Raw genomic sequence first — 6,000 nt, 5'->3', positions numbered from 1 at the left:
TAGTTTCATTTTTTTTTTGCATCTATCAGTCTAGCTCTCCCACCACCATTTATTGAAGAAGGTATTTTTACTCCATTACATGCTCATACCCCCTTTGTCAAATATTAACTGGCCATAGAGCCATGGGTTTACTTCTGGGCTCTCTATTCTGTTCCATTGATCTATGTGTCTATTCTTATGCCAGTACCAGATTATTTTGATTACAGTGGCCTTGTAGTATAGTTTGATGTCAGGTAGTGTTATCCTTCTTACTTTGTTCTTTCTCAGGATTGTTGAGGCTATTTGGGGTCTTTTTTGAATTCGTATACATTTTTCACATATTTGTTCTAGATCTCTGAAATATGCCATTGACTTTCTAATAGGAATTGCATTGAATCTATAGATTGTTTTGACTAGTGTGGACATTGTAACAATGTTAATTCTTCTAATCCTTGAACATGGTAGATACTTCCATTTATTTGTATCTACCTCAATTTCTTTCTTCAGTGCTTTGTATTTTTCTGGGTATAGGTCTTTTACCTCTTTGACTAAATTTCTTCCCAGGTGCTTCTTTTTTCCTGTTGCTATAGTAATGGGACTTTTTCTTAGTTTCTCTTGGTGTACAAAAATGCCATTGATTTCTGAATATTGACTTTGTATCCTGCTATTTTGCCAAATTCATTTATTAGATTGAGCAGAGTTTTAGTGGAGACTGTAGGGTTTTCTATGTACACTATCATGTCATCTATGAATAATGACAGCTTTACTTCCTCCTTTCCAATTTGGATTCCTTTTATTTTTTTTCTTGTCTAATCACTGTGGTTAGAACTTCCAGTCCTATGTTAAATAAGAGAGGTGAAAGCAGACACCCTTATCTTATTCCTGATCTTAAGGGGGAAGCTTTTAGTTTTTGCCCATTGAGTATGATATTGGCAGTAGGTTTCTCCTATATGGCCTTTATTATGTTGAGGTATGACCCCTCTATTCTGATTTTGCTGAGTGTTTTTATCATAAATGGATGCTGTATTTTATCAAATTCTTTTTTCTGCATCTATTGATATGAGTTTTGTCCTACATTTTGTTTATGCCATGTATTACATTTAATTAGCTACAAATATTGTATCATCCTTGCATCCCTGAAATGAATCCCATATCATCATTCTTTAAGATCTTTTTAACGTATTGATGGATCTGGATTGCCAATATTTTGTTGAGTATAGTAGCGTCTATGTTCATCAGCAATATTGGCCTGTAGTTTCTTTCTTTGTTATGTCTTTACCTGGTTTTGGAATTAGTGTAATACTAGTATCATAGAAAGAGTTTGGGAGTCTTCCCTCTTTTTAATTTTTCTTTGGAATAGTTTGAGAAGGACAGGAGTTAGTTCTTTTAATATTTGGTAAAATTTGATCGTGGAACTTTCTGGTGCAGGGCTTTTGTATGCTAGGAGTTTTTTTTTATTACTGCTTCAATTTCACTAGTTGTTATGGGTCTATTCAGACTTTCTGCTTCTTGATTCAGTTTTGGAAGATTATATGTTTTCAGAAATGTATCCACTTCACCCAGGTTGTCTAATTCCTTGGCATATAGTTGTTCATAGCATTTCTTACAGTCCTTTGCATTTCTGTGGTATCAGTTGTAATTTCTTCTCTTTCATTTCTGCTTTTATTTATTTGGGTCCTCTCTTTTTCTTGATGAGTCTGGTTAAGAGTTTATAAATTTTGTTCATCGTTTCAAAGAACTAACTCCTGGAGTCTTTTATCCTTTGAATATTTTTTTTTAGTTTCTGTTTCTGAGGGCACATCATCTGATTAGGGCTGATGACAATGGGGGTAAGAGAGTCTGTGTATGTATTTGTGGGGATATATGGGAACTCTATACCACACTCTTGATTTTCCTGTGAACCTAAAACTGCTCTAAAATTAACTCAATAGTAAAAAAGGCACGGTACTGGAGCTAATAACAAGTAAACAAACTGAGACACCAGGAGGAAAGTAACTTTGATGGCGTTAGAGTATGTATTCTTGCTAGATGTTGACATTCTTACTGGTGGCATAGGAAGATTTCTTGATCCGTTCATCAGCCACCTGTTGTGTCACTCTAGTGTTTCTCCAGCTTTTTCACCATAGCAAGCCTGAAGAATAAAAACTGGCACCCATGGTTGTGAGAATGGAGACCAAGCAAGTCACCATTAAATATAGAAGCTGTGATTTACTGTTTTTAGTTTACTTTACTAGTACTGTAAGCCCCACTTACCTCCAAGGGATACATTCAAAGACCCCCCCAATGAGTGACTGAAGCAGCAAATAATAATGAACTCTCTGTGGTTTTTCCTATAAATATATACCCATGATAATGTTGAATTTATAAATTAGTCACAGAGATGAACAAAAATAACTATTAATAAAATCAAAACTATAACAAAATATTCTAATAAAATGTATTTGAATGTGCTATCTCTTTCCCTCTCTTAAAATATCTAACTAATCACACTGTGTATACAGAAGGAATTTGCTGTACAAAGGGATGAGTCACACCCTGGTGGGACAATCCAGGATGACATGAGCTTTCATTGAGAAACTTAGAATGGGGCACAATGTAAAACTCATGAATTATTTATTTCTGGAATTTTCCATTTAATATTTTTGGATCATGGTTGATTGAGGGTAACTGGAACTGCAGGAAGCAAAACCTCATGATAAGGGGTAATATTCCTACTTTGTTATCAAATGTAGTTCATCCTTTTACAATTATCTCCAATCTCTCAGAGGCAATGACATTTACCAAGTTTTATATGTGTCTATGGGTACAGTTTACATACATCCATGAGTCTGTGTATTTTTTTAACATTTCATAAGATATTTGACTCTATACCTTGTAATTTGCTACACTGTGTTTTTTCACTTAGTAATAAATTGTGCATATCATTTCATGTTATGGTATAATGATCTGCCATATTCTTTTTTAAGGCTTCACTGCATGAGATTCATACATGTACCGTAATTCATCTAATACCCCAGGAATGAGCATCAGTGTTGTCTCCAGTTTGTTTACCCCACACAATACAGCAGCACACACTGTTATCCATGCTCCTTTAGGGTGCTTGTGACAGCATTTATGTTGGATGGATTTTTGAAATGGATCAGATGGCATGGCAATTTCAATTAAAATATATTGTCAAATTTAACTCCAAAACATTGTTCCGATTTGGATCCCAGTAGTATATGAGTTTACCACTTTCCCCACCTCTCTGATAACACACATGGGTTCTATGGGCTGTCCAGTGGGACTTAGCCTTCCCTAGCTCATCCCCCTCATCTCCTAGACCACCTCTCACTTCAAACTTCTAGCCTCCCTTTTGTTCTATGCATTCTCAGAGCATATTTCTATGTCACTGAAGAAATAGAAGAAATTAGAAGATAATTTCTATATATTCACCATTATGTGTATCCATTGAACTACCTCTGCAAGGTCTGCATTCTTTTGTGTGCCCCTGGAACTCTGCTCTTAACAAAATCCAGTTTCTGTCTGGTATCTTACACTTTATACTGTCTCATGTGCTCAAGGATATAACTCTAGGAATTTTCCTCCTCTCCCTGCTATTATCAGTTTTCCTCTCTGCACTGAATCATTTCCTTCTGCACACACATGATATAATTTTGACCATTTTAAGGGAAGAATATAGTGTCCTCAAATTACTTTCCAGCTTCTACACTGATTTTCTGTCCTTCTTTCAGCAAAACTAACTGGAAAGGTTTATCTAGTCTTTCAGTCTCCTATTTCTCTCCACCCATTGCCTCCTGAACACATTCCTCTGAAGGTATAAAATATGGAAGAGGGATTTTTTAGGGGAACATAATATCTGATAAAAACAACTTAGGCCAGAGTGGGCTCAGAAACAAGAGATTTTCATTGTAAAATGGAAACCACAAAATACCTTTCCATAGGGAACAAAAATAACCCCCATTCATTTAGATAATGAAATGACCTGTGGTCACTGAAAAGGACAAGGAAGATGTGTTGTTATAGAAAAACTCAAAAGATCATAATGGTGTATGTAGGATGAAAGAATCCAGTAACAAGAGATATTAAACATACATGCACATGCACACTTCTTATCCTCTCTTCCCTAACTCAGAAAGTAACTGCCATCCACTAAGAAGGCATGTGGAATGAGATGTGAGCTGTCAGCTGGGTGATAGTGGCCTAGTCTTACCTCCCATATTAGCTATATTTTCATTTATTTGAATATTAATTTAAATCCAGTATGCAGTCTTTAGTGAGGTTACTTTTAGTAATATATGCTGCTGAATGATAGGCTACTTTGTTCTAGCTGACCATAACTCTAGCTCCAGGTGAAACAAAGAGAAATCTAGCATTGGAGAGATGCGATTTAAAATGCACCACATTAAAAAGCATGACAAATCAGAGTGAATGCTTTCTGCACCAAAATATATTTCATAATTACATGGTTAAACTAAATACAGAAGTGATGATGTGCAGAAATGTTGAGCTAAAAAATGTAAAGATAGGTCCAAAATAGTTAAAGGGTGAACTCGCCTTTATATAAATGTGGAAACTTTATCCCTTTACTTTCCTGTTGATTTTTCTTTCTTAGATTCTTCACAAACAGTATTATTTTTTAATGGAAAAAATAGCATTTCTTTTCTACCCTGTTTGTTTGTTGGAAATTCCAGATATCAACTAAGAAGTCTTCCCAGCTCCCTGGAAATGTAATACTGCAATTGCAAAAGAATACTAACAAGATTAGTTTTCTGTAGGATAAGATGATGAGGTAGAAATGATGTTTGGTATGTCTAATGGGTAAATATTGTAAAACAACTACACCTAACTTGGAAAAAAGAAATACTCAAAGAAGAAATTCTAAATAATCAGCAAAACAAAACCCAGATATAAATGCTGTCAATGCGCTTCAATTATTATAATCCATTGGTTTATTCAGTTTTTAATTGTTTTTTAATTGGTGGTTTGCAATGAGCATTTCTAAACTCAGAAAATTGGCTTCCACAACAATTTTTAAGCACAGCAAAGTGTTCCTTTTTCAGTTTGTGTCATAATTCATTCAGCTATTCCCTGTCTGTAGCATTTACATCACTTATGCTCTAAATAATATTTGCAGGGGGCTAATATTGGAACATTAACCAATGTGTTTTCATTAATTATTGAAGTTTTGTTGGTTTCCTTGCCTTGACCCTATTTCAGTCTGCAGATGTAGGGATGGAATCCACAGTGGAACAACAAAAGAGAAAAGGATCAATATTAATCATTTGAATTTCAGAGTTGAATTCCAAAATTCCCAGAAGAGTTAATGGGTAGAGAGAAAAGGAGTCGAGCCTCAAAAGTTCTGATTTTAAATTCTCAATGTCAGAGTATTGTTATAAACAAACAAAAACAATGGGTCAAATGTCTAATAAAACTGGCCATAAAATTTTCCATCCAGGAATTGAATAAAGTAATTAGGAGCTGGTTAAAGAAAGGCAGGCATTTCAGGGACAAATGTAGTATATATACCTGAGGAGAAGTGAAGTGGGATAGTCATTCCAAAGTACAATAACCACAGGTTGGTTTGGGTATCTCTGAATTAATTAAAAGTAAAATCTATAAGCTAGGAGGGTTGGAGGTTAAGGCATATTCCATTCAGTATTAAAAAAAACACACTCTGCCCACTTGAGGTAGCTGCTGGTAAGATCCATACCCATTTAAAAATCATTGCACAGATTTATATTATTATTGGGTTACAATATATTCTTAGAAGTAGAACCTAAGATTCATAGTGTCTGGTGGAGCAGATAGATATTTAAACATGACCCAGTATAGAGACAATGCAATGGAGGTGCTTTGGGAGTAAGATGTGGTACATTTAGAACATAAAAATGCCTCAAGAGTGTTTCCAGATTCTTTGTTATTGTGGTTGTCAGCTGTTGTAATTGTTGTGTTATCCCAATGTAAATGCTTCTCTTTATGGAAAAAATAGTAGAAACACCCTGCAGTGGAGTGATTCTT

Source organism: Phyllostomus discolor, chromosome 1, assembly GCF_004126475.2.
Source record: "Phyllostomus discolor isolate MPI-MPIP mPhyDis1 chromosome 1, mPhyDis1.pri.v3, whole genome shotgun sequence".
Lineage (NCBI taxonomy): Eukaryota > Metazoa > Chordata > Mammalia > Chiroptera > Phyllostomidae > Phyllostomus > Phyllostomus discolor.
Note: the sequence above shows the minus strand (reverse complement) of the source record.